The 15,703-nt window shown below is 35.2% G+C and overlaps 1 long non-coding RNA gene across 3 annotated transcripts in view; it reads left to right on the forward strand.

The window, feature by feature from the left end:
- The first annotated feature begins 3,291 nt into the window (after positions 1-3,291).
- Positions 3,292-15,703, forward strand: part of LOC144246698 (uncharacterized) — a 66,197-nt gene continuing 53,785 nt past the window's right edge. For 2 of the 3 annotated variants that reach the window (XR_014956714.1, XR_013340367.2), the window contains exons 1-2: positions 3,292-3,616; positions 3,701-3,759. This is a non-coding gene — a long non-coding RNA (uncharacterized LOC144246698). The remainder of the gene's footprint in view (positions 3,617-3,700; positions 3,760-15,703) is intronic. The other variant, XR_014956713.1, reaches the window with a different exon arrangement.

Raw genomic sequence — 15,703 nt, forward strand, 5'->3', positions numbered from 1 at the left:
AAATTTTTCATGGCAAAACACTTTCTACAAGGAGGACTAGAGAGAGAGTATGCCTTAAGTTGAATTATCAATCGAGTGATTGGAAAATATAAGCAACAATGATTTGGGATGTAGTAATCTTGAAATCATAAATTAATTTGTGGCTGGGGAAGATAGTGCTCAGTTTTTGCTTCATGTCAATGGTACTAGTGGTATTGGAAAATGTCACATGTGACATGAATATGGCTGCCTGAAAGAACTCCAAGAATGATCCAGGAAACTACCTACAAACATGCCTGACATCCCCACTGGGTAAAGTGTACACAATAAATAATAGGATGAGATGACATTGAACAGTCTTGGCAGAGCTTTGTAGAGAAGCCTACACTGTTGCAATGTCTACTTTGCCAGTGTTACTGCTTGAGAACTAGATTTCTAAATGCCAATGAAACCATTGTCACTTTCACAAGCATTAAATATATTAAAGCAAACAAGATATTAAAAAAAAACAACAAGGAAGAGTCAAATCTATAAGCTCTTTGTGTACTCCAAGAATGTCTGAATCATCTGAAACCATTTAAGATTAAAGATATAAGATCAGACACAAAGTAGGCCTAGAAAAATGTCATGTGATGCAAATTGACATATAAAGACTACATTTCCTTTTATCTCCAAATGAAGGAATAAAACAGAGGAAATGAGCATTCTTTGTAAGGAATGATTGTTATAATCACATGATACTTTAATGTCAGATTCTGTAGTCCTTTGTAAAAAGGTCAGCAATATTTTATTTTTTAATAGTGTCTTTGTGGCAAACATATTTAAAAAGGACTAATGTTTTCAACAGCAAATTAATTTAGTTGTGAGATACATAACAGTCTGACAGAAAGATTTTTGGACCATTTTTAAAAAAGATTTTGTTGAGAAATGTTTGGTGATGCATGTGAGAAATGAGTGGAAATATGGAGAAATATGGAGAAATATGGAGAAATATGGAACCTGCTCAGCTACATTGTACCCCCTGCAAGAACAATCAGCACTACAGGGGGAGTGCAACCTCCTAATATGACAGCTGTGGGCAGTCTGCCTGCGTTGCTTAGCTGATGAGCTTAATAAATACCAAGCACCTGGCCTCCTCTAAGGGTATATAGAGCTTTATCAAAGCTACCCAAAGGATTATGGTTTGAGGAAAATGTTTATATCCTAAAATTTCTATACTGGTCTTCATAAGAACCTCTAGTATTTGTGAAGTTAGTGGACAAAATAACTGACCTGGAAGTTATTAGTACAGTTTTTCCTCTCCTGCAAGTTGAAGGTACCATAATCTGTTTTGGAGAAACAAAGTCTTTAAGCTTATCATTGATAAGTCTCCTATAGGCAGTGTTGCTAACATTTTGTTGATGGTTCTCATTGTGGATCCTGAGGTTTTAGTCTTACGTGATAACATTTTCTGCCTCCTGTCCTGCACTGTTATGGTCAAAGGAAGCATATGGAGGGAAAACAAAATCTTAAACTGCAACTGGTTATGCCTTACTAGTTGGTTGTGACAAATAATATACCGTTTATTTAATTTATCATGTAAAACCAAGTAGGAGAAATTGAAGCTTTACATATGAATTTTTCTTATCACAAGTTTGAAATGTAAACTCATTGTTTGTCTCTCTGATTCATTAACTTATAAGATCTGTAGCTGGGAAAATAAAAACTGATATTCTTCTAGTTCAAAATAGCCACAATGAAACCTAGAGAGCACACTGCTGTTGAAGAACTATACTAAGAACTCATGACTCTGGACTGGGAACTGCCTTGTTGTGTTACTCCCTGTAACTCCTCAGCTAAAGTGTATGAGTCCAAAAAGAACTGGTTATTTGCTTTCCTAGAAGTTTCTTTCATATTTCCAGGCGCTTGGGAGGTTTTTCCTTGCGTACTCTTGAATCACAGCAGCTCTACAGTTGTTTCTTTACTATAATTGAAAAAGTAATTAAGAGAATAAATGGTTGCTTAATATTCCAATTACTTGAAGGTGAGTGTTGTGACAGCTGTGGGTTAACAGCTAACTCTGCTTGTGTGTAACTAAGGGTCTAGGATTAAAGGGGAAACCACATTTTTACCTGCTGGACTACCCTTCTTGGGGGTGGGGAAAGAGGTTGAACAGGAGTCAGTTGTGTCTCCTTGATTGTTTACTGGGTATGAGCTAGAATTTGAGTGAGGAGGAAGCTACTAAAATTGGGATTTGTTGGAAGTATTGCTAAAACATTTTAGATTAAAGGATCTAAAGACAAGTAGGAGAACTAGAGGCAAGAAAGTAAGGCACAAGCAACTGATGACTTACTAGCCATCAGCTTGCCTGAAGGCATTCAGTGTTCAGAGAACAAAAAGTAAGGCCACAGCAGCGTGTTTAGCAGGATTATATTTATATTTGCGTTATACTTAGAGCTGTTTTTGTGACGCATTCATAGTTTCTTTGCCTCATGCCTGGTATTGATTTATGCTGAGTGTAATGGCACTGTGTTATCCATTTCTTAGCTTAATTGATGCAGTTCTGTTTCTGATCTGTAGCAGAAGATGCTAATATTGCATGTGCTGGTATTCTGCTGGGTGTTACTGATTCACTGGTTACGTGAAGCCATGTGCAATCCTCAAGCTTTCACAACAGTATTTTTCCAGTGCCTTAACAGATCCTATACAGAAGTAAACCAAGTTTCTTTGATTACTGCTTATGTGCTTTTATTTTCAAAGAATTAAATTAGGTGTTACAGTATTAATTTCTGTTACTAGTGGTTGTTGTTTCAGCTGTGCTTTTTGTTCTTTCATCCTTGAATGTCTTCAGAACAAATCCTAGTCAATGGCATAATTCCCTTCCTTTTTTGGGAATATATCTTCTGTATTTTCTGAAGTGAACAGATTACTTGCAGTAGCATAAAAATGCTGCCCTTAATATGGTAAGCTCCTGGTTTATTTGAGAAACCAGGGTAAATTTATACAACATTTTTCTTCTAGTGTAGAACACAATATACTGTTAAGTATAAACAGACTGCTTTCCTCATCTTTTGACATGCAAATCCCTTGCATCCTTAATACACAATATGGATTCTTTCCTGAAGTTCTTTGTTTTTATCTCCTCTTTGCAGAACCGAGTGGTTCTTGCTCAGGTATCTCCTCATACCGTTAATTTCTAAACTATACCGCGAGGAGCTCGCCCAGCACGGGTTGAGGAGCAGAGTTTTTTGCTGGGCCCGGAATTCCGCTCACCGCCGCGCTCCGCGCTTCCGCCGCCAATTGCCCCGGCGGGGCCCTGCCGCGCAGCGCCGGCCGGCGGCGGCACCAGGGGGCGCTGTGGCACCGCGCCCGGGGGCGCTGCCGCCCCGCGCTGCCCACGCGGAGCCGCCGCAGGGGCGGAAAGGCTTCCCCCGACGCGCTGGCACTGCAAAGAAAGGCTCGCAGCAGCCTCTGAATCCATTGTGGGCGTTCTGCCGCGCTCGAAAAGATCTATCAGGGATGGAAAATAAAGATAAAAATCAAGTGATGGAGTATCGTATTATGAAAACATGACAGAACTTATGTAGAGTAATTAAGATGCTTGTGTTAGAGATTAGTCGAACTGCTGTGTTTTGTTGACTTGTTCAGGACCATCTTTGTAAGTTGGCATTCTTTACAATTGCCTGTCCAGTTATGAGTATTGACCGCTTTCAAACTCATGTTTCTCTCTATTTCTATGCAGAGTGGTGAGATAAGATATTGCAAATCTGATCAAGGAAGTTGGTGTTTGCATGATGTTCTGTAAGTATTTAACTTTTTTATGGTGTAAAATGTTACAAGCAGTAAACCGATTATAGTTTATTTATTATGTACCAAGGGCCAGAATATTTTTGCTATCCTTTTGGAAACTATGAACTCCCCATATATTTTCACCTGCTCATTACTTAAAACTATGAGTTATAGAGACAATATAATGATGAAATCTTGGGCAAAGAGCAGTCAATGGTGAAACTCCTAAATGCTCTATGATATTGTATGAATATAGCAGAAGAGCAAACTAATTCCGTATACCTGTAGGATGTAATTGATTACTCTTATGCTTCATGTGTGTTTTTGTTATTTGTAGATATAGCACTCTTGTTTTATATATCCTGTAGTTGATTCTGCAGCAATGAAGGTTTGGAATCCATTAGTAAGTGAAAGACTGGTTTCTTTTGAGTAGGAGTAGAAGAGCAGGTAACTTTTGCTCTGCCAAAAGGACTAGCTGGGGGAAGGAAGGAAGAGGGAGAAAACTAGAAAGGACAGTGGGAAGGGATAATTTTTAAATGGTTGGGCAAAAATAAGTAGGAGGCAATCAGGCTTATCAAGTATTATTTTGCTAATGACTTCCCTGCCATTTAGCTTTTCTTTTGACTACATTTGCAGCCTCTTCCATTTTTTCTTTCAGAAGCATTTTCTGATTTGCCAATCCTAATGTTTTATCTTAGTTAGGTGATTAAGTGCTTCCCAATCACTATTCACTTTGTAATCATATCTGATTGCTAATTTTAATCCTAAATAAAAACATTCCATTGTAAAATGCAGCCAAGAAGTATCTGGCAAGAGCTGTTGATTTTATTTTAGAGGTTGAAGAGCTATATGCAAATATAGTTTCTATTGAAGTTCAGTAAAACAGTAGATCTCCTTTTAAGTATCTACTTGATATAAACCAAGAGATTTGGTAAACATGTAGAGGGCAGTATTTGGTTCAACATACTCCTACTGGTATGTAGGGGCTCCATTATACCATACAGAGATTTTCCATTAGCAGTAGCATGTGGATGTACCTTACAAATCTATCCTCTTTGTCAAAGCATTTATGACAGATGGTTACAGTGACACCTTAGTTCTGTCTCCTGCTTCAAAATAGACTTGCTGTCAATTAATTCAGACTAGGAGTGAATTAAATTTGGTTGTCTGTTTTTATTGGTTATTTAATACATGTTATTAGCTTTTCCAACATGTTTGTAAACATTTGGCAGAATAAATAATAACCCATAACTGAGTTTCTACCTATTAGTATTGTGTGATGAATTAGATAAAAATGTTGCATTCAACATTCCATTTAATTAACATCACAGAACAACAATAAATATATATAGCAATATTTTCTGAACACTGGCAAGAATTAGGAATGAAAAGGATTGTATTTTAAAAAAGGTATTCCTGATTTCAGCATATTATTCTATTATGATGTTGCACATGCAGTTCACTATCTGTGCATGAGTTTCCTACTGCTAAAAGGAGGGCAGCAATATTTTCTATAAAATGAAACTACCATGAAGAAAAAGCCATTAATATTTTATCTCAGATATTAGTGTGGTGTGCATTATAGAAAATGCTTAAAGTAAACAACAACCAACCACCTCTCACCCTCCCAAATCTACTTTATTTGCATTTGGAAAAAAGAAGGAGAAATAAGTATTTTCAGTAAGAAGTTAAAGGATAAAATCCCTTTGAGCATTGAGCTGAATTTTTTCCACTTTTGATCTGTTTGGAGAATGACTTATGTAGGAAGAAATCTGAGAGAAGTTAGAAGTTGCTAATGTGGAGCCTGCATGAAGTTGCTAAAAAGGAAAGCTATGTAGGAAGAGCCTATAATTTTCATTCCTATCTTTGCACTTGGATTAATGCCCAGAATAGTGACAAATAGAGCGTCACTGGGGAAAGTCTGAGAATAATCTCCATTGGCAATAGCAACTAACTGAAGGAAGGGATAACTGCAATTATAACAATAAAGTATTTGCTAATGAAAACAATCCCTTTCTATTTTCAGTAAAAATAACTGACAGGAGAGACTTCTGTAGCATTTTCAATGGGAGGAAGAAATGGGAAGGTTGATAACTGTGAATATATACATGATATATATACACACATATCTATGTTCAACAGACAAGTTCAGCTGGAGGTATTACAAAATATCTTCCACCTTTCAAGGCCAAAAATATAGTTTTTCTAGGAGAGTTACTGAAGAGGCACTGTTTTGAACAGCTTGGCATAGCAAGTGCATATATACCTGAGAATATAGTTCTCATAGATGTAGGCGTGGTAGTGGTATTTATTTAATTTGTACTCTCTGTAATTTAATCTTCTTTATCTAAAAAATATATAGACAGACATACTCTAAGTGTTAAGTACTTTCCCACACATCTTAGTCCCACTTTGCTATTAATGGTATCCCTTCAGAGCCCTGACTTTACCCTGTGCTCCTCAAGAAACACTACCTCACCTGCTGTACCATTTCTGCCTTCCTTCAGAAGACCTAGGCCTACAGAAAAACACCATGTGCTGTCTGAGTTGATAATATCCTTTGAGAAAAAGGATAATGGACTTTTCTGGTTTTCTTTGAAGCCTGAAGGAGCAACAGTGGCTGCTGTGGTTCTCATATCCCTGATTCAAAACTCAAGTCATTCTGTCTCTATTTTGCAGGTAAAGCATTTTTGAATGTAAGATGCAGTGTCTCTGACTTTCATTAGGAAAGGTTTAAGAAAGTGAGGCTATGCGAAAAGAACAACAAAAAGAGGGACAAATGAAGGAAAATGGTAGTATTTTATAATAAATAACTCCACATGTGATTTTTTTAAAGCTTTGTTGGGCTTGGTTTTATTTTTGTTTTTTTAACGTGGTTGCACATATGGAAATGGAAAGCAGACCATACCAGCTAGGTTTGTGTATGGAACACAATGTTACTCTAGCACTACACGAAGAAGAATTCCTCATGTGTAGGGAAGTAATATTCCCCATGTGTAGATAGTTGTATTAAGTTTGTGGGTTTTGGATTCCTTGTGGTGCTTTTGAAGCATGGTTGACCTAAAAGGAATGTAGAATTTCAAGAAATCCACTGCCAGTTCTGGCCAAAAGCATGCAGAAACAAGACATGGGATTTGAACAGTAGAGGTATATTCCTTATCAAATCGAGAATTTTCTTTCAAAGATGTCAGCTTTTAAGTATTCGTGCCACTGTAGAATTCTCTGACCTTATGACTTTCCTGAACGCTGTTATTGTCTTAGGAAAAGGATAAATCATGTATGAGAGAGGGTCTGTTGAGGTTGGGTCTGTGTTAGAAGACCAGCAGGCCACTGAATTCCCTTCATGTTTGTTATAACAGAAAGATGTCTTCCAAAACATCTTCCTTTATTATAGAAAAATATGTTTAATGCAAACATGTATGTAAAGTTAGATATATTATTTTTTTAAGGTTCTTGCATATCCTGCACATTCTTCCCTAGTACGTATAACATCTGATTATGACTATTGAAACAATTACATTTTCTTTAAAGAATGTCACAATCTTTTGTGTTTTGGGTATTCCTTACTGTGCGTATGAAGTAAAATGAAAGCATGTATAGTAAATAATTGAAGTAAAATATAGTAAATATAAAATTTTAAAATAAGCACCTATGTTTATAGGAATAATTATCACTATGTGATCAAATATTTTAGACAATTTAACATACCTGCCTTGCTTCTACATATAAGGAGGTAGAATTAAAGCAAACCTATACATATATATGTATTTGTGTATATTTTTATAGTAGAACCAAGGGTTAATAGATACTAGCTGGTAAAGAAGTCTACTTTTGGGCTGAAAGGCTGCAGTCACTCAAACTAGTGGCATTGCTGGGGAGGTAAGGACATGCTGTACATATTAACTGGAATGAAATACCCTGTTGAAGCCTGTTGTTGACACCCGTTCTTTAACAACAACAAGAGTCTGTTTGCAAGCAGAAATAGAAACCTGTGATGATGTGGCTGAGTAAAATACAGTTCTCCATATTATGTGCAGTTGCTAAGGATATAAACCTATCAGTGATACCTCATTTTAGGAGTTCAGAGAATGAATAATAGCTTTGTGACTAACTATTAATGACATGTATTGAAAAAGAACTGTTGGGTAACAGAAGGTAGAATCATTTTACTATATGCAGCGATGAACATTACCTTGCACAAACAGTACAGCCTTGAAGTAGGGTGGGTGGAGGTGCAGCTGGGTGGGAGGCAGAAAAGGATTGAGAGAATATGATTTATGGGTGAGAAATTTTTACATTAAAACTTAGCACTACAGATGCTGCAGACTGAGCAGTGAGGTTCTAGATGCTCCCTGCTTTCAATTTTGTATTAATGACAATTATTTCTACAGCAACCATTAGTGACATTGCAGAAAAGACTGCAGATAGTTTTTCTATTGTTAGACATTGTTGTGGATTACAGCTATTTTATTGTTTTAAAGATGATCCCCTACCAATCCCTTTCCTCTTTTCCTCAATATATATTTTTACTAATATAATATATGCAAATAAGCATTGCAATTGCATAATCAAAAATTAGCTAAACAATTTTGCCCAAGGTTTCTAAATGTTGATTTTGTAGCATAGCAGTAGAGATAGCACATTATTCAAATGTTTTAAAAATTATTTTAAGATTCCTGGTGCTGCCTTAAAAGCATAAGTACAACTGATTACAAAATTGGAAACACCTGCAGGATTGAGGTGATGACAGTAGGCTGCTGGTGTAGTTAGAATCATAGAATCTTTAAGGTTGGAAAAGACACCCAAGATTATCGAGTCCAACCTTTCACCAACCACCACAATGTCAACAACTCACTAAATTTGGTCCAGAAGTGCACCAGTGTTGGTCACAGTCATTATAGGTGGGATAAGCATAGGTCTGATAAAGCCAAGAAACACACGTTGTTATGAAGGAATTGAGTATCTCAATTCCTGTTACAGCCAAGAGATAGAATTGCATGAGAAGTTTTAGTAGGGTCTTTCCCCTTAAAATGTTTTGCTATTATTCTGTGAATAATTATTGTTGAAGCACGCTGTCATAGTAAGAACTTGTCTGACTACTTTCTCTTCAGGCAAAATAAATATTTAGTAGTCCCGATCGACAGTGTCAGTTCAGAAAAGAACACTTAATTTTTTTCTTGCTGAATCCTCCAGCAGCGAAAAATTAGGTCCAAGCGGTTCTCTCCCATGCTGGTTTACTGCAATGCCACTCCTTTCCTGTGGCTCTTCTGTGTACAGAAGAGACTGCAGGCTATTGAAACAGGTAGTGGTGAGCTATTGCATTACCACGCCAGCACACAAGAGTGCAGTGTAGGGGCTGCGCAGCTAAGAGCACAATGTAACTGATACAGTAAGTCTAATTTTAGGTGCAGGAGGCTCAACAACTTCTTTACAAATAACAAGAAAGACATACAACTATCTCAGTAGATGTCATAAATGAGTAATGTTCTTTTTGGCGTTATTTTTTTATCTGTCTTGTATTTTGTGTATGTGTGTACAATTTATTTAGAGTTACTTAATTCACTTTTTATTCTCATATTGTAAGACAATTCAGTCACAATTTCCATACTTATTTGGCAGCTATCTGTGTGTTTTAATAAATTTCACTGTGTTACATATTTTTAATTGTTGTTTAATAATGTAAGAAAATACTTATTTCACTGAAGATTAACACAGTTTACAAAGCAAATATCTAGTATGACACATTTTTAAGGCATTTTCTTGTAGGATTTCTTTTAAATAGTTGTTTCTGAAAATTTTATTTCCTTTAAACTAACAGCAGCTTTTGTACATGCAGCATTTTGACTTGTTAAGACATTTAGTTTAGTCCTGCAACACGTAGGTTGCAGTACCTACATAGGCATAAATAGTCTGAGTGAGCATAGAATGACACCCTGCCAGACACATGTGTAAATTGCCTGCTACAGTACTTGTCAAATCACTTATAAATAGCAAGGGATCAATTTATACAACATGAATCTTGTTATTGGTTAGCCTTGGTTCCAGAAGTATGCACATATCACCTTTTACCCTATTAATTGCATACACTGGATTTAACAAAATAAGCTAGGTGGAGAAGGACCTTTACAGTAATACATCCTTGACAGCAGAACTCTGCTTAGTGTTGTAGAAGTTGACCTGGTCCTTCCTGAGCTGCCTGAAAGTACTTAAGGCATGGAGGATTAAAAAAATACATTTTCACAAGGATATTTCTTGTGTTGTTGCTTAATTTCTCCCTCTACATCACCAATCTGAATGGACCAAGGAGTGGGTTTTTTCTTTTTTTTAAATTGTTTTTTTAAATGGCACTTACCTTTAGATCTATTTGGTCTGAAGGTCACTAAAGGGAGTTAAAACTTGAGTGACACAGACCTTTATGGTGTTGGATACTCTAAACATGCATGCAGAAAATGCTGACGCCAGAAATGTGAGTTCACTAACTTCAACAATTTCTGTGGATAATGCTCTTAAAAATACATACGTAATTAAAATTAAGAAGTTAATTAAAAAGTGGGATTATGAATAGTAAGACTCTTTGGTCTTATAACAAGGGTCCATAGCCTGTAGAGTCAGAATTTGAGCATGCTCCCTACATGCTTTATTAGCAGTTCAAAGCAGAAAAAGTGGTTCATGACAGAATTTGATTTGCTTTCAGAAGGAGTCTTAACATTTTGACTTCTTGTTGCAGTACTAGTATCAGAAAGAAAATCCAGCATAATCTCCTTATGTAATACAGGGTCAGTAATGGTAAACCCAATTGTTTTAGATTTATGTTTGAAATATTTGCTTTTAAACACTTACACTTGGCTTCCAGATTTCTGTGTGTTTGTGGAGACCTAGTTCTGTCAAAAGTGAAATGGTGATAAAATATGCATAGTATTGTTAATAGTACAAAGATAACTCAGTACAAAAACCTCTTTCGAAATTTGTGCCACAGATTGAGGACACAGTAATTTAAACCTGTCTTTAGATAGTTGCTATTTTAAATCTGTGTGCTCTAAGTAAGATATGATTTTATAGTAGATGAAATTTTTTGTCTAAATTTTGATTTTTATTGTTACATATATTAAAATGCTTCTGTTTCTTTTGCTAGGCTTTTCCTGTTCAGTTATAAGTACGTAAAAAGCATCAGTTTTCTGCTATAGTAGATAGAAATTTTCTGCACTTGTTGTCTACTGCCAGTGGTGCAGCTACTGGCAGTAGATAATGTTTTAAGCATTTGCATCAGTGAGCACATTTTACAGGCACTTTGAGCTATCCTACCATACATTTGAAGGAGACATTTTATCTCTTTTAACCACAAATTGAATTTACTTGCAGGTCTCCATTTTATAAAATATAAAAAGATTTCTGCCCAATTCAGTTTTGTGTTTTAAAGTATCCCTTCCCAAGACAAATTGAAAGGCATTTGAATTAGGAAAACCCTTTATTTTCTGTAAAAAAAGGGAGGTTCAGTATGGGATATGAATACTAGGGGGTGCAAGGACTGACCTGTAGAATTGTTTCTAAGTTTTCAAAACTACATACAAATGAAACCCAAAAGTTGGTAGGAATTAAAAATTATTTTGATTTCTCAAGATAAATTTGTCTATTCCCTTCCTAGCCCATTTTTAAAATTATATTATTCAAATCAACTCTCCTCTACTGTCCCATTTGGTGCTGTGTCATGAATTATAAAGTTCTGTCAGATCCAGTGCTGAGTGCCATTTTTCACCTTCTCCCATTAAAACTGTGCAGAAACAAATATATTTGGAAAGGACTTTAAGGACATGGGAAAGTTAATTTTGTTTTCATTTTGGAGGCTGTCATTAATTGCTTCTTTTTTTACAGGGACTTTTATACCTATGTGCAAGCAGCACTTACCAGGTCTAGGAAACTGCAAAAATGGGAATGATAGACTAGAGAAGAGGCAGTGGGCATATTGGAATTTTTTCAGTTTCTGAAGTATATTAAAATAGGACTATTAAAGGCATAGTATATTAAAAAATGCTGGATTGTGTAGGATGTTGCAGAATGTTTTGGATTTTTAACTATCCTTGTAAGACAAACCTCTATGCAAAATGCTGTGTTTTTTGCCCATGATGATTTATTCTCTGGGGAAAATAAACAGTGTATTGTCACAAATTAGTGAGATTTCAGTGAACAATGAATAAACAAATAGCTTTCCATGTTTTTGTGTGCCCTGCAATGTCTGGTCTAGTGGTGTCAGAAGTTTATGGGTCTTTTTTTTTTTTTTTTTTTTTTTTTTTTTTTTTTTTTTTTCTTCTTAGAGCACTAGAGGTCTCTAAATTTTGCCAGTCCTCTGTCTAGGTCTGTCCTCTTTTTCTGTGTCCTGTATGGGTATTGAAGTTCCATTCCTAGGAAGATTTATTTGTGTAATCCTATATATAATTAAGATTTTCTTGCACAAGATTTTTGTGTTTTTACAGTTGAGTAAAGTCAGATGGAACTTGCTTAAAGTTTATGTATCTGGAAAACAACACAAAAATTTTAATATATTCCTATATAGGTAGAGAAGCTTTTAGATCAGACTCTTACACTCCTGAAGCTATTTAAGTCACTTCTTTGTTGTAAAAAGGTGCATTTCCTTTTACAAGTTCCAAATTAAAAATTCTTTAGCCTATAGAATTAAAACTGCTTCTCATTTAAGTTGAAAAACAGGTGTGATCTAATTTTTTCATCAATCAAGATAAGTTCATAAGTGTTTTTGCAGTATCTTCTGAAATCCTTGCAAAACCTTTTGTACTTTTTGATAAATAACATCTGTATGTGAAATTCATATGCATCAGGATTTGTGATACTTTTTTGCCAAACTGAGTTTTGCAGTGTACATTTTTAACATGAGTGCTTAACTTTTATACTCTAAAAATGAAACTACTTGTAAAGTGGACTCCACATGGTGTCTCCATTCTGTAGCAGAGAATAGGTGTTCACCTCCTCTATTCCTGGCTCTATTCCTATTCTCTATTCTAATGTAAAGAGAATAGGGAGAAAACAAAGGGATCATGTCAGCAATCTGTCCGCTAACCCAGCAAACAGAGATGGAAATGTCAGCAGTTTCTCTGCCAGGAGGGATGAATCACTTGTGTCCCTGTCTGGGGAGAATCTCATGGAGCAAACTGATTTGCCTGACCATGTGCCCAGAGGTGCTGCCCTGGAAGGGAAACTGGCTGTTGGCTAACAGCCACCAGGTTAACCTGTAATCTTTTCTCAGATGGTACCACAAGCAAATAAATTGTCTAAGAAAAGGAGAGGGTGGTAGAATGATAAAATCCAAACATAAGTTACACTAAGGCAGAATTCTTCAACAGTGAGATGTATATGATTTAAAGAAATATCTATTAATATTTAAAGCTGTTCTACTGGTAAAAAAAATACTGGAGTCAAGCAATTCAAACTGCATGGTAATGGCGTTGAATCCAAAGAGATTTTTTTTGTATAGTGTTTTAAAAAAAATTAAGTATTGCTATTTTATGTTTCTTGAAGGACTTTTGTTATTTTATTCTTTTAGGATTCTAGTAGTAATTCTAATAACTACCCCTTGTGAGAGTAAAATAAATTGTGTAAATCATAGTGTATAGAGTGATTTTACAGGGCTGTAGTTCTTATGCAGATATTTTGAGATTGGGCATTAGACTTTGCATCTATTACAAGATTATGATATTGAAGAGAATACTATGCAAGCAATATTATCTCACTGCATTTTAAGATTGTAAAATTAGTATCTTCTGCCTATAATAGGTAGATGATAATTGCATTGCTTTAGTATTCAGTTGGATAATTGGTATGTGAAGCACAATTTTCATTTGTCATTATTTAAGGTCTAAAACTGTTCCTTGAATCTTTCTTATTTTTTGTCTTTTTGTCTTATAACTTCAACTTTTTCTACTTTTTTCTCCTTGTGGTCCATCATATTCTGGAGAGAATATGATGGACCACCATGCTCCAGGTTATGATAAATAGGTCTGTGTTACTGTTGGCCAAAACCAGCCACCTATAATTTGCATGGAAACACTTCATTGTATTGAAACATCTCAATTACATTTACTTTTGGATACCTGTATTTTATATATTACTGATTTTTGCTTTCTGTATCTCAGAATGTCATATAAGCCTGTTAGAAGACTCTGCAAAGCATTTGATGTCCACACAGTTACTTTGATCAAATGAATCTGTATTCAGAAAAAAGTGATGTTTGGCAAGACTTAGTTCTCCTTAAGCTGTTTCGATGCTGATCAGTTATTTTAGCGTCCCAATTCTAAACTGCAGTCTTTATTTTCTATTCTATGAGTTTATTCAGTATCAGTGTCAAAGTAAAAGCACATATTTATATGTCTGGTATCCTTAATGATTTGAAAATACTTTGTATTAATAAAAGCAAAAGGTCTGAGTAGGTAGTAATTAAAACAATAAAGAAATCACAACAATATGAAGACTGAATTTAAGATAAATATAAGAAGCAGAAAGTACAAAAATGTATAGTAAGGAAATAGTAATATTTCTGTGCTAACGGCAACCTATTCTTCTACATTCCTTTGAGGCACCAAGATCAGACCTTTATGTAATCAGATCATGCATTTGTGTTCTTGAATAATATTTGCATTTTAAATGTATGTTCACAAAGAATGGCAATACATACTTCATTTTAAAAGTGGGTTAGTGTCCTGTGACTGCTCTATTTCCCATCCTTCATCTTTATCAGTTATTCCTTTTATGTAGTTTAGTCTGTGAAAGCAGAAGTCTTGTGCTTATAGTATTGAGTGTTCTTCTGTAGAATGACACATTTTGTCATGAAAATAATTTATATGACTTGCATGGAACAAGTAAACTTTCCATGAGAAAAGTCTAGAGCACTTTGTCATGTAGATGTTACATATATATTTGTGTAACATACATTTGGACTCTGAACACACATGGAAGTAAAGAAAATAAGTAACAGTCTCAGCCAAAAGTCTGAAGTCCTGCAGAGGAGCTGGTAACTAAATACAGGCCTGTTTACTTCAGCATTTGTGCTTTAACTAGAAAGCCATCCTTTGAAGCAGAGACAGGGATGGAGCTAAATTTACTCAGTATAGTTTTTTTAGTATAACTTATATTAAGTTTTTGCACCTTTGTCTTCCAGAACATTTTTCAGGACATGACATATAAATTCCTTGGGTTCTTTACCCCTTTTAAAATGGGTGCTGTAATGCCCTTTGGTCCTTTGGCAGTTTTCTTGTGTTTTCTGGTGTTTTGTTTACAAGGTCTTTGGAACAGAAATCATTTTGATCTGTATAATCTTTCTGCTTGTATTAAGCATCATATTCAATAGCTAACAGCAAATACATCCTAGTTAAATAGTAAAAGATACAAATACAATGAAAAAATTTTGCTATCAGAGGAAAAGAGTAATGAGTTTGTCTCTGTAAATAATGTTTGAAAGACACCTTTTATGTGGAGTGTTTGTTGGTTGCAACATGAGTGCCTGGATTTTTAATATACTCCATGCAATAATACATATATTGCTTAGTTCATTAACTCACCTCTTATCTCTTACTTGAAGAATGTCCTGTGAAATTACACTTCTGTACACGGTTTATAGTTTGAAAGGAATTGCCCAACCTAATCTCCTGAATTGTTTACCCCTACTGTTCTTTTATATTTTTGCATATGTTTTAGTATCTTTCTGTTGTTTGTTTTGGTCTAAAAAAATACGAATACTCATTATCTGCTGTTTTTTTCAGTTCTGATGTGGCTCTGTATTAAATATTAGTTGATGTGTAACTGGTTTTTTTTCACTGAAATTCAAGGAAAGTAAGAGTTTGTTCTTTCACACTTGTTTAAATTTTAATTGCCTTTCAAGTAACAAACAAGCTTCAAGCTAAGACTTGCAGATGTTGAAAACTAGGTCATCTTGTTTATGCACAAACTCTGCTTG

Source organism: Lonchura striata, chromosome 7 (assembly GCF_050655825.1).
Source record: "Lonchura striata isolate lonStrDom1 chromosome 7, ASM5065582v1, whole genome shotgun sequence".
Lineage (NCBI taxonomy): Eukaryota > Metazoa > Chordata > Aves > Passeriformes > Estrildidae > Lonchura > Lonchura striata.